The following is a 13,751-nucleotide window of genomic DNA, read 5'->3' as shown; positions in this document are numbered from 1 at the left end:
CAAAATTCTTTGACTAGATTCAAAAAAATTCAAAAGGGGGAAATATATATATATATATATATGTATGTGTGTATGTATGCACAACAAAGAAATAAAAATTGCAGAAGTAAAGACCAATCATTTGTGGTATACAATATCCAAGGAGATAGCTAGCAATCAAATTCATGGCCTCAGATGTTTACGTATGGTTATACAGTGTAAAGACAGCAGGAGAACCAGAGATTTCAAAGCAAGCAGCAAACTTGTTCTCATAGGTATTACAGTGTTTGGCACAGAGCAAGTGTTATATAAATGTTAGTTGTTGTTACTTAGACTTGATATAATAAGATGCATGATTGAAATGTGCCTGTGCAAGGGTACAGCTTATGCTAAAGTATGAGGAAGATAAAACAAAAGTGTGTGTGTTTGTGTGTGTGTGTGTGTTTGTGTGTGTGTGTGTGTGTGTGTGTGTATGTGAAAGCACTGTGTATTAAGAAGGAAATCCAGAGACCCAAGGCAGGGAAACATGGAGAGTTTCTAGGTGAAAATTGATGGAGGGAGAAACAAATGAGACCATCATCTAAGTACTGTATTCCATAAACTTCCTGGATAGAAGAAAGAATTAGATGAGGAGTTTATGAAAGAGATCAAATACATAATAGGGAAATATGGTAATGAAGTGATGGCAGACTTCAATTATTGAGACTTCTGCCAGATCTCCCACTCTCTGTCTAAAGCAGAGACAGTGGCTGATCAATTCAGTATTACATTAATGAGAGTTTAATTTTTGTAGAGGTGAGAAAGCAACATGATGATCTGCTATTTTGGGGTTGTTTCTGCCCGTCAAGAAAAAAAGTGGTTGCTAAGATAGAAAGAGCAGGAATTTTGGAGACAATGACCACTTTGACATAGAATTTGAAATAAAAGGAGAGGAATTCTAAATATAATCTGATGGTCATCCCAGATTTAGAGGTAAAGGATTTGAAGTTATTCAAGGGTAGAAGCCAATGGTCTGATATTCTTTAGAGGATATTGACCCAAGGGGGATAAAAAGCTTTAAGAATGAAATTCTAAAGACAAGTAGAAATGATTCTGAGACAGAGAAGGAAGAAAGGAAAGCTGCTTAAAGAACTCAATTTGGCTCTCCAGAGAACTCATCAACGAACTCTGACTTTTGAAAAATATGTATAGAGAACAGAAGCATGGGTTTTAACTGAAGATGAATATCAGAGAGTAGTGTGCTATTGTATGAATAATACCAGAAATGCTGAAGTTTAGCATGAACTAAGGCTGGGGATGAATGTGAATGATATCAGAAACAACTTTTAAAAGAGCTTCATTGGGGACATGGTTAGGATCCAAAAAGGAAGAGAATCCTTCCTGGGTTTATGGCAGGGAATGGGATGATGATAATAGACAATAGGGAGAAAGTTAAAGTATTCAACTCTGATTTTCTACAAGGATAGTAATTTTTGAACTGGGAGTACAGGACAACAATGGCTAAAAGGAAGTTAAAGCTGAGGGTAAGCAAAGCTAGGATACACACACATATGTAAGAGCAATGAGTTCAACTGTTTTCAGTGAGTTCAACTGTTTTCCGTGAGATTGAGTTACCAGATGGAGGACAAACTACATCCTAGAGTACTGAAGGAACTGGCAGATATAATTTTTGAGCCTCTTCCCACATGTGGGAAGAACAGAGAGGCTCTTCAGTTTTCTCATCTATAAAATAGGTAATACTTTCACTACCAATTTGATGGGAGTGGAGTAAGGAGAGGACAGTGCAAAACTGAGGTGTTATATAAAAGTGGATGATAGTCAGGGTAATTGTGACCACCAACATCACTCTCAGATAAGGTAAGAAGAGGCTGGTTAAGATTATAAAGGTGATCTCAGGTAGCAGCTAGGGGAGGGAAGAGGGGAGGGAAAATTTTAATGAGAATTAGCAGGGGGAGTCCCTATGGCCACAGATTCTTTGGCTATGTGTAAGGGATACGAGTAAGGTAGAGTAGGTAAATCAATTACTTCTCTTCAATCCCACCATGACTCCTAAGGAGAACACAGAGGCCAATAACACAGCGATTGGTGAATTGATTAATTTTTAACATTTCATACAAGAAACGCCATCTGACCATATTATCCGACTACATGACCTCATTTAATACTTTCTGTGCTAGAGGAGCCATTTGCCATCAGCATGGTTTCCTTTTGAGCTATTTTAGGTGGTAAACATTTGTAAGGGTTTTCAATCAGTGAAGAATGCTGGAATTAAAAAATCTTAATAGCAACTACAAAAATGTGCAAAATACTGTTAAAAGAAATTGCAATCCTCCCTGCTGGCTGCAATCTACATTTGGCAAGAGAATTTTCCATATTGATGAGATTACAGATCCTTCAAAGGGCAAGAAAGTCTTCTATTCATTACAGTAGTTAAATTTATTTTAACCCTTACCTATCTTCTCCTTTGGTTATAAAACAGAAATTCTGCATTCCAATCAGTTCATGGAAAACCACAGAAAAAACTTGTAAATTTCCCAACTCACTGAAATACAGGTAATTAGGTCTTCTTGCATATTTTAATACAGGAGTTGAAAAAATAAACCACCATTCTGCAATGATCTCGTTTCCTTTTCAGTTACTTCAGGGGTATTTAGGTTTCAAACTCTGAAATTCAGGAATGTCTGCATTTATTCCAGAGGCAACAAATCTTTCTCCCTTCTACGATTTTTACTTAGAGACTAAGGAAATGATTGAAATTCACATGAGGGAATCAAGCAAGATCAAGGGTGTTGTAATTCATGGAATTTAGGGGGAGGGGACAAAGAGAAAGAGATGGAGAAAGAAGTGTTACCCCAAAAGAGAAGTACTCATCTTGAATGGGGAAGATACTACAGTGAAGAACCTAAGAAACTTATTCCCCCCCTGAGAAATCCAGAGCATAGAAAAGCAGCCCTGATCTGCAGCACAGAAAAGAGCTGCCATGACCTCTAGTCTCCTATCTGCAAAGAGTGGCAATCGAAGATAATACTTGTAGGGGAAGGGCTTCCAACAGAGGAGGCTACTATTTTAGGTGAATTTCCTGTCTCACTTCTGTCTTCTCCTTCTGTAATTTTACCTCCCCATTTGCTTGTCGAGAATTTGGACACAATTTATAGTAAATGAGCATGGTTATAAGTATCTTGAAATAATATCAAAACATCAATAAGCATCTAGAAGATGTGGTCCATGAACTTGTTTTAAAAATATTTTGATAATGGCAATTCAAGAAGTCATTGATTTCCTTTGTAATGTTATATATTATATTATTATATATTGTAATGTTATATATTTTTCACATTTAAAAAAATTATTTTGGGAAGGGATTTGTAGACTTTACCCGACTGCCAAAGGGGTCCATGATTTAAAAAAAAAGAAACAAGAACCTTCAATATAAAAGGAAGCTGCTTTCAGTTACAGCTGCAGTAATACTATAGGTGATAACGTAGGTCCTTTATACTCACTCCTCTTTCCTACTTGGCCCCTCCTCATACTGTCGGATGAATAAAGGGAGGATAAATGGTGCTGTAAGCAAACAAATGGCCTGCCCAGAATAGAATCCCCCTAGACTGGGCAAGCAAGTTGGGTTTCTGGCCAGTCCCAAGATTTTCTTCTGTGTAATGTGAAATGTTTGCTTGTAAGTAAGGAGTTTGAAAGGGGATATTGAAAGTATTCTCTCTCTCTTTACACATATAGGAATATTTTATATGTATGTGTATTAGGGTACCATGAATGCCTTCATATGTGCATATTTTATATGTATATGTGTTTATAACAAAATAAATATATGTATATATATGTATATATACACATATTTATGTACATACATAAATGTGTGTATCTCTCTATAGGTATATGTACTTTTTTTGTCTCCAGATTTCTTAGGTGGAGAATACAGGCCTAGAGAAGTAAAAAATCCTCCCAAAGATTTTGTCCCTCCAAAACATAAGAGTTTCCTACATAAGGATGGCACATTGATCAAGATATCACAAAATGATATGGAGATAAGAAAGTACTTAGCCAGTCAACAAACATTTATTAAATTTTTATTCTGTGCCAGAGTACAAACTTAAAAGTTGTGACCTCAACCTTGTATTCAGGTGCCATAATGTCTCTCCCACGACTATGGACAACCCTGTCCCTCTAGTTAATATTTCAATGTCAGAAACCATTTTGGTTGTTTGGTGTTTATTTCCTCTTGAAACTTAAAATTAGTCATAGGGAACCACCTTACAAATATCTACATTTATAATCTACATTCAGAATGCTTATGATAACTCACAAATGCAATACCTTCTTTAGAAATTCTATATTTTTTTGTAATTGTATCCACTTTATTTAGAAAAAAGGCATTTCTGAACTTAATAAAAGATTTGACATACAGTAGCCAAGAGAAATATAAGGTACGTACCAAACACTGATTATAAGAGATTCATAAGGACCGACTGTTTATTTCACACACACACACACACACACACACACACACACACACACACACACATCTATGTAAATATGTATATTTATAATGTATGTCTAAGATTCTTATTAATAATTGGGCAACTCATAAGAAACATTAGGATAAACCTGAGTATGATATGAATTTAAAAAGTAAAACCATTTAGGAACAGCTAAAACAAGTGATTATTTTATAAAAATGAAATGCAAGAGGTAGAATGGATACAGAGGAATTAGATGGGAAGGAGGGCTAATAGTTCAGGTAACCTACTTTCATCAGGAATGTGTTTAAGAGGGAACAATATATACCTAGAAGAGTATAAAAGTCTTCTAAATTTAGAAGAAATAAAACAGTAGGGGCATAGGGAGGGAGGAGAGGACAAGAGAGGGATCTTTAGAGGGGCAGGTGAGGGAATAGGTAAAAGTGGGATATAGAAGGGTCTTTAGATTATAGAAATGGGAGGATAGGGGAGGGAAGTAGGCAAATAATAGGAGGGCAAGGTAGAAGTAAAGTAGAGAAGGCAGGACAGACAGGAAACAAGAGATATGCACAAACATAAAAACAATGACCAGGAGTAGAATTTGTTTGGGAAAGTATATGTATCTGAGGATGTGAAAGTAAATTAACAGATTTAGTATTGTAATGAAATAAAACTTACAACAAAGTTAATTTGACTCATTTTTCCTGATAGGCATAATCATTACTGTGCCACTTGATAATTAGCAGAAATGAGAAGGAGTTTGTATAACTGAATACAGTTTGTATTATTTTTGCTTTGCTAAACCAAGCATTTCTGAAATCACTTCAGAGAGCAAAGTTAAAAGAAATAGAACAGTAGAACTGAAGACTCTTGAATCTCGGAAGGCCCAGGAAGCCCTCTACATTTTCCCACCAGGAGAACCCATGTGGGGTGGAAACTGGATTGGGAAAGAAATGAAAATTCAGATGCTATGGCTGAAGGACTAAGTTCTCATGACTTTATTTCCTACATTGCTTGAGGACAAAACAGCACTGAACACTGAGAGAAATCCTAGGTCTCCAATTCTCAGAAAGAAGTCTCAAGGCAGTTGCATCTGAGGAGAGAATTTTAATTGATTGGTACTCTTTTGAGAGGACAGAAAAAGAGAGAAGACTAGTCAGTATACAGGAAATGGTAGAGCGCACATGGAGTAAAACTGCCATGGTGTTCCCAAACTTGAGTTATGTTAGAATTCTGACAATCATGGGTGGAGCCAAATGGTGGAGTAGAAGCATGAACCTGCTCGAGCTCTCCCCCCAAAGCCCTTAAAATACCTGTAAAAATGACTAAAGAAATTCTAGAGCAGCAGAAGCCACAAAATGACAAAGTGAAAAAGATTTCCAGCCCAAGACAGGCTGGAAGGCTGACAGGAAGGGTCTATTGCACCAGGCTTAGAGCAGGGCAGAGCATAGCCCAGCATGGGCTGCACTGGCACAGATGAGACTGGAGCAGGCTTCAGGCCACTGAATCACGGACAACTGATGCTTCCAGATTTCTCAACTCACAAATGCCTAAGACAGCTTCAAAGACCAGTGAGAAAGATCTTTCACCTGGGTGAGAGGGGGACATTTTCAGGCCCCAGACACAGCCCTAGCTCTAGCCCCAGAGTAGCTGCAGCCACTGGTGCAGTAGTGGCCACTTTTGGAGCTCTCAACTTACAGACCTTGGGGTAATCAAGGAGCTGATCTGGGTCTCAGTCCTGAGTGGTGATCCTGGGGTGAGGAGGAGCGCTGGTGTCGGGGAGCTGGTGATGGCTGTGGAGAGGAAATCCTACTTGCGGTTCCAGGGCAGAAAAAGAGTGCTTGGTTGCTCAGAGATCAGAGTGCAGGCCAAGAGAGGAGTAAACACTTCTCCCTTGACTATGCCACATGGAAGAACAGAAAACTTACAGGTCTCTAGAGATATCTTGGAGAACAGCTGCATAAAACCTCTGAAACCAGAGGTAGTATACTGTATACTAGACAAAAGACTCAAAAGTCAAGTAATTGGCTAGGAAAATGCCTAAACATGGGAGAAAAATAAGACTATTGATGGTTACTTTCTTGGTGAAAAGGTGTTTTCTTCCATCTTTTTGGATGAGGAAGAGCAAAGCATACAATCAGAAGATCAAAGCGTACAACTAGAGGAAGACAGCAAGGTCAAGGCTCCTACATCCAAAGCCTCCAAAAATATGCAATGGTCTCAGACCATGGAAGAGCTCAAAAAGGATTTTGAAAATCAAGTAAGAGAGGAGGAGGAAAAATTAGGAAGAGAAATGAGAGTGGTATAAGAAAATCATGAAAAGCAAGGCAGCAGCTTGCTAAAGGAGACCCCCAAAATGCTGAAGAAAATAACACTTTTAAAAATAGACTAACCCAAATGGCAAAAAAGGTCCAAAAAGCCAATGAGGAGAACAATACCTTGAAAAGCAGAAGGCCAAATGGAAAAGGAGGTCCGAAAGCTCACTGAAGAAAACAGTTCTTTATAAATTAGAATGGAATAGATGGAAGATAATGACTTCATGAGAAATCAAGAAATTATAAAACAAAACTAAAAGAATAAAACAATTAGAAGACAATGTGAACTATCTCATTGGAAAAACACCCAACCCAGAAAATATATCCAGGAGAGATAATTTAAAAATTATTGGTTTACTTGAAAACCATGAATTATCCTGGAAAACTGCCCTGATATTCTAGAACCAGAGGATAAAATGGCAATGAAAAGAATTTACTGATCACCTCCTGAAAGAGATCCCAAAAGGAAAACTCCTAGGAATATTTTAGCCAAATTCCAGAGTTGCCAGGTCAAGGAGAAAATGTTACAAGCAACCAGAAAGAAACAATTCAAGTATTGTAGAAATACAATCAGGATAACACAGGATTTAGCAGCTTCTACACTAAGAAATCAAAGGGCTTGGAATATGATATTCCAGAAATCAAAGGAGATAGAATTAAAGCCAAGACTCATCTACCCAACAAAACTGAGTATAATACTTCAGGAAAAAAAATGGAATTTCAATAAAACAGAGGACTTCCAAGCAGTCTTGTTGAAAAGACTAGAGTTGAATAGAAAATTTGATTTTCAAATTCAAGAATCAAAAGAAACATGAAAAGGTAAACAGGAAAGAGAAGACATAAGGGACTTACTGAATTTGAACTGTTTACATTCCTACATGGAAAGATGATATTTGTAACTTATGACCTTTTTCAGTATTAGAGTAGTTAGAGAGAATATATATGTATGTATGTATGTATGTAGATATGTATCTCTATCTTTATATCTATATAGTTGTGTATGGATAGGTATCTTTATATTATATGTGTATATGTATGTATATGTACATGGGTGTATGTGTGTTTATGTGTATATATGTATACATCTATATACATACAAAGACAGGGCACAGGGTAAGATGAATATGAAGGGTGAATATCTAAAAAATAAAATTTACAGTTGAGTGAAATGTACTAGGAGAAAGAGAAAGGGAGTGGTAGAATATAGCAAATCATCTCACATAAAAAAGGCAAGAAAGAGTTTTTACAATGGAGAGGAAGAGGGAGGAGATGAAAGGGAATAAGTGAGACTTATTCTCCTGGAATCTGGCTTAAAGAGGGAATAACACACACTCAATTCCAATATGGAAATCTATTTTACCCTGTAGGAAGGCTGGGGGGAAGGGGATAGGAGAGGGAAGATAATAGAAGGGACAGCAAATTGGGGAGAGAATGGAATAAATGGGGGGCAGGATAGGGAAATGTGATTAGTCTTTCCCAACATAACTATTATGGAAGTGTTTTGTATGGCTACACATGTATGACCTATATTGAATTGCTTGTTTTCTCAATGAGGGTGGATAGGAAGGGACAAAGGGAGAGAATATGGAACTCAAAGCTTTAATAATGAATATTAAAAAGTGTTTTAGCATGCAACTGGAAAATAAGATGTACAGGCAATGGGGTATAGAAATCTATTTTGCCCTACAGGAAAATAGAGGGGAAGGGGATGAAAGAAAGAGGGGACAGGTAATAGAAGGGAGGACAGACTGGAGGAAAGGGTGAATGGGGAATTGAGGCTTCCCAGAGTCTTATCTGGTACACAAAGCTTCATCCAAAAACTAAGCCCCAAATTAAATCCTCACCCTCAGAGTATTTATACATTTTCAGAGCTGAGGGCATGACCCTCAGACTCAGTGCCTCTATAGAAAAAACAAAGGGTACTTGGGACCCTCCTATAAAATAACTCCTCTAATCAAGTTTCCCTTAAAGGGCAGGCCCATCAATGGGTGGGTAAGATCTTCTTTAATCTCATTCAAATAGAGGCATTATACTTCTTGATTATACTAAAACAAAAACAGCAAAAGATCCTACTTTGCTTGGCTTCACAGGATTCTAACCAGCAAAAAGGAGAGGGAATTAGTAGGAAATGACAGATTTCTACTAAATATACATAAAAAGCATTTTTAGTGGATTACAAGGTAAAGTGTGGAAGATGAAATAATGGAAAAATTCAGTGGAAATATTTTATCTTCTAATAAAGAGAATTTTCTTCATGTTCATGTTCAGAAAAACTGAAATCGATGTATCTGCTCAAAGCATTCATTAGAATTTTAAAAAAAGAATGCTAAAAACAGGTCTTAATTTAGGAGTCATATAAAGCAGGGGGGTCAAGCTCAGATAGAAACAGATCCCTGCTGCATGCATATTGATTTGGAAACCATAAATTAATATTATGTAGTATTTCATTTTTACTTATTTTGTTAAACATTTCCCAGTTACATTGTAGCACTTGGGAAGTTTTCAGGCAGTGAATCTGACATCTCTGATATAAAAGATCATTAGGAATAACCCCATCAATGATATAAAAGTATGCCCTCCACAGAGAATAATGATAGTTTGTGACAAACATCAAATGATTAAAAGATCTTAAAAAGATGCAATTGTTGTGGACATAATCATTTTTAAAAAATCTGATGGCATGTCCCTTTCAGAAATTGTTGTGATTTTCTTATAAGGGGCCACATCCTCTGATTAATTTGCATAGTAAATGCCAGATTCAAGTCAATGCAAAGTCTTGATCAAAAGAGTAACAAAGCGTTCTCGGGCAAAGTATATTGCTTTGTATCACAGGACCATCAATAAATGGCATTCTTGCTCATCATTATACTCTACATTATTATCATCATTATTACTTTATTAATCATGGTCATGAACTCATCTGTGGGCACAAGTGGCTTTTGCTGAAATTGGTGCCTTTAATTATAGGATCATCTATCTAGATCTGGAAGAAATCTCTTTTTGTATAGATAAGGCAATTGATAACCAAAAAGTTTAAATGGCTTGCCCAATGTAGCACTTGTGTTAAGTGACAGAGCTGGGATCCAAACAGATCCTTAGAACTGAAATATTGTGTATTTCCTACCACGTTGCACTCTCTAGGGTCAACAGTGCTGCTTCATTTATGTTCACCTGTATCTCCAATGAGATGTGATTGGTATGTATTCAAAACTAAACCTTAAGCCAAGAAACTAAAGCATAACATAACACACTTATTCCCAGGGTGGTCACATAGCCTTGCCTTTTTCCCCCAACAAGTATGGCCATAAAGCCTAAAACAAAACATATCATTCAGTATAACATAATGTAGCATGCCCCCTACCTTATACATTCTTTAGGGGTCAAAATCTTTGGGGAGTGAGCAACCAGCTCTTCCTCGCTTAGGTACTGTTCCAAAGTACTTGTTTATATCATCAGGCCAGGGTCTTCCCTTAACACAGCACATCCCTAGGGGTAGCAGAGAATACAACACACTCCACTCCTAGGTCACAGTAAGTTACAATCTCCTAAATCCAAACAGAGTGTCTGAATAAAGTCCTCTTGGGAGTGTGTCCTCCATACACTACTGTTGCAGGCTCCCCCCGGCACTCTCAGGTGTACGTATGCTCAAATGAGTCAAAGGGTCCAAGTCCTAACACTGTTCCAACCCCCTGCTTCCAAGTCCTGAGGGGTGGTTAGGTGACAAAACCAATAGGGTAGGTCCCTGGGTATTATGACACTTCCTGCAATCCCACCATAGACAACTCCATCCCCTGGATGACAACCCATTCCAGGGGGATGTAGTAAGAAAGTACCCTCAGTGCTCCTGCCTTGCTGCAAAGTTTTCATCTTGCTCCTGCCAGGATCTCAATGCAGGCAGCTCTCTACTGCTGCTTCTCCTTGCTTGGCTTTTCTCAGGTTGTGACTGCCTGTTTCATAGTCACTGCCTCCTCCACTGGGTTGAGGTATCTCTGGACTGGTATGGGATACTGCCACTTCTGTCAATGAACACTGACTCTCCCATTCCTCCAGGGCTAAGTTAGTGTGGTCAGGAAAACTTTCTCAAAACCTCTAGTGATAGAGGGCACATCCTTCCACTCTTGGGTAGGGCTCCATACTCCATCCTCGCATTCCTTGGGAGGGCTCCATAGAAACATAAGTACCACAATAACTGGGAAACAATGAACAATTATCCCACTCCCACTAAACCCCATATTTTTCTGTAGTACTTTATTCTAGTCCAGTGTTCCAGTGTTCTCACAAGGGTTGGTATCAGATGTCTCTTCTCTCAGGCTTTGATGAGTGATCCAATAGACAGGGCTCCAAATGTCTAGTGATCATAGTGTCCAAGAAAGACTAACATCATCCATTTGTTCAGGGGAAAGGTCAGCACCCTGAAAGTGGAGAAATTACATCACCAGACTGAGAGAGCACCAACATTTGGGTTTATATTTACAACCTGGGGCTGGGGCGGGGGGGGTGGGAGGGAGGCGCTTAATAACGACTACACAGAGTCCTGTCTAGGAAACCAAAAGGTCTCTCATGAAGTATCCTTTCCATGAGCAAGCCCCAAGGCAAAATACCACTAGTCCAGAATATATACTGATGGGTTCAGAGCCAGAAGGTACTCAAGCCTAAATTACTCAACAAAGGATGTGTTACAACTGTGAACTGGGACAGAGTTCAAAGGAATAAGGCATCCATGAAAAATTTGGAATTACACTCTAGAAGTCCTCTAATCAAATGACTTAGAGCTGTAAGGGACCTTAGATATTATACAGTCCAATGTCTTCTTTTACAGATGAGGAAACTGAGGCTCAGATAGGCAAGTACTTTGTCCACAAAACTAATAAGTGACAGAGCCAGGATTTCAATTGAAATCTACACCAAATGGTCATTTTGTCTATGTGAAAAGGGATCAGTTGAGTCCCTGCCCAAACTGATTTTTCACAGTCCAGGATAATCGCAGATAAAGAGGTGTGAAGCTAAATGTAAAGATATACCTGTATCCATATCCATATCTATATCTATCCATCCATCCATCCATCCATCCTACCTTCCATCTGTCTATCTGGTTGGTCTATATGTCTATCCATCCATCCATCCATCCATCTATCCATCCATCCATCCATCCATCCATCCATCCATCCATCCACCCACCCACCCATCCATCCATCCATCCATCCATCCATCCATCCATCCATCCATCCATGCATCTCTCTCTCTCTCTCTCTCTCTCTCTCTCTCTCTCTCTCTCTCTCTCTCTCTCTCTCTCTCTCTCTCTTTCTCTCTCTCTCTCTCTCTCTCTCTGTCTGTCTGTCTGTCTATCTATCATCTATCTATCTCAGAAAATACAGGGAAGATGAAGAAGTATTAACTTCTTAACTCTTTGTTTTCCATTTATGATGAAATGTGTGACATTTGCCTTGATATTATAAGGAATGGTCACTATTGGCCATACCCCTGATCAACTTAAAAAAAACCAGATAAGTTCTGTTGTTGGGTAGAGTGGTAGGAAAGTGGCAGTAAAGAAGAGAGCTGCAGAGAAGAGTTGACTCTGGGAGCCCAGATGAGCAGCTTGTCCAACAGAGATGTAGATTCATAAACTATCCTTTAAACTTTAGGGAGTCCCTCAAGGGGGAGACTTCTGGGGTCTCAACTTACAAAGATATGAGCACCAATTTGGGGAACTAGACTCTGTAGGGGCTGGTGCATATGGAGATGTCAATATAACAAAGGAGAATTCCTGATTCTATTTAACATATCTTTAGAGGTTTAGATACTTAGGGGAAATGGATGATTAGCTACATGCATACCTCATTTGATCCAAATTAGTCCTCTTTTGAACTAAATGTTAGCCTGTTGGTCTGAAAGATCTGCATCTCAAGGCGATGCCTTCGCTTCTACTTGATGATGCGTGATCCTAGTCCTACCTTGTCATGACCAAGGACCATCTTAGTTTCCTGAGATTTCTGGGGGAGAGAACATAATCTGGAAAGTTTATGACTCTTTCCAGGGGTAACACTCCCTGGCTTGGGATAGGCTTGACATATAGAGTTAAATTATCATTCATTTTTCTCATTTTGACTCTCACTGCATCTTAGAACTATAATGGATGGTCTGGTGATCTCTAGCTTGGTAGTTCCTTTAGGCTGACACTAATAGCTCCCTTAGAATTTGAGCTTTTGCCTGATTCTCAGTTATGCATTACAGGTGGGGAATGTGCAGACTTTCAAAGAGGTGTTCTCCAAAGATTTCATGAAAAGTAAGAAGAAAGGCTGATGGCTTTTATGTTTGGCTTTATTAATAATGAATAATAAGAGCTAGCATTTATATGGTGCTTTAAGGTTTATTAAACACATTACCAACTTTATCTCATTTGATCCCTGGTTTTAATGAAGTGGGTATCATGGGGCCAGACTTCTTACTGCATATTGTGATGCCTGAATTTTCATAAGTAGAAATTCATTCCTTTGTTTTTAACCTTCAAGAATTCTATTAAAATGCAGGAATAATTCCCGTAAGCAAATTATCAATTAACATATTAATTGGGGCTTAGTATAATAATAATGTTAATAATAATTAGTGTTTATATTTAGCTATAGAAAAAACTTGAATTGTCAAGATTTGCTGTTTGCTGTAAAAAACCAATCTTAGTTTACAAAACACATTACAGATATCTTACTTTTATCCTCACAACAACTCTGGCAGGTAAATGTTATTATAATTCCCATTTTACAGATGAGGAAACTGAATCAGACTGAAGTTCCGACTAAGGTTACCTAAGGTAACACGGCTGGTAAATGTCTGAGTTTAAATTAGAACCTAGTACTGTGCCTGCTGTACCACCTAGATCAGATTTCCTGAATTACAAATGGAGGGTTAGAGGGAATTTAGGGGTATTGGTATAGGGATGGTTAGAGACTGGGAGACCCAGAAGGAAGAAGGGGCAGAAAAAGAATATGGA

The sequence above is a fragment of the Notamacropus eugenii genome, chromosome 2, assembly GCF_028372415.1.
Source record: "Notamacropus eugenii isolate mMacEug1 chromosome 2, mMacEug1.pri_v2, whole genome shotgun sequence".
NCBI classification, from domain to species: domain Eukaryota; kingdom Metazoa; phylum Chordata; class Mammalia; order Diprotodontia; family Macropodidae; genus Notamacropus; species Notamacropus eugenii.
This window is presented reverse-complemented; position numbering follows the sequence as displayed.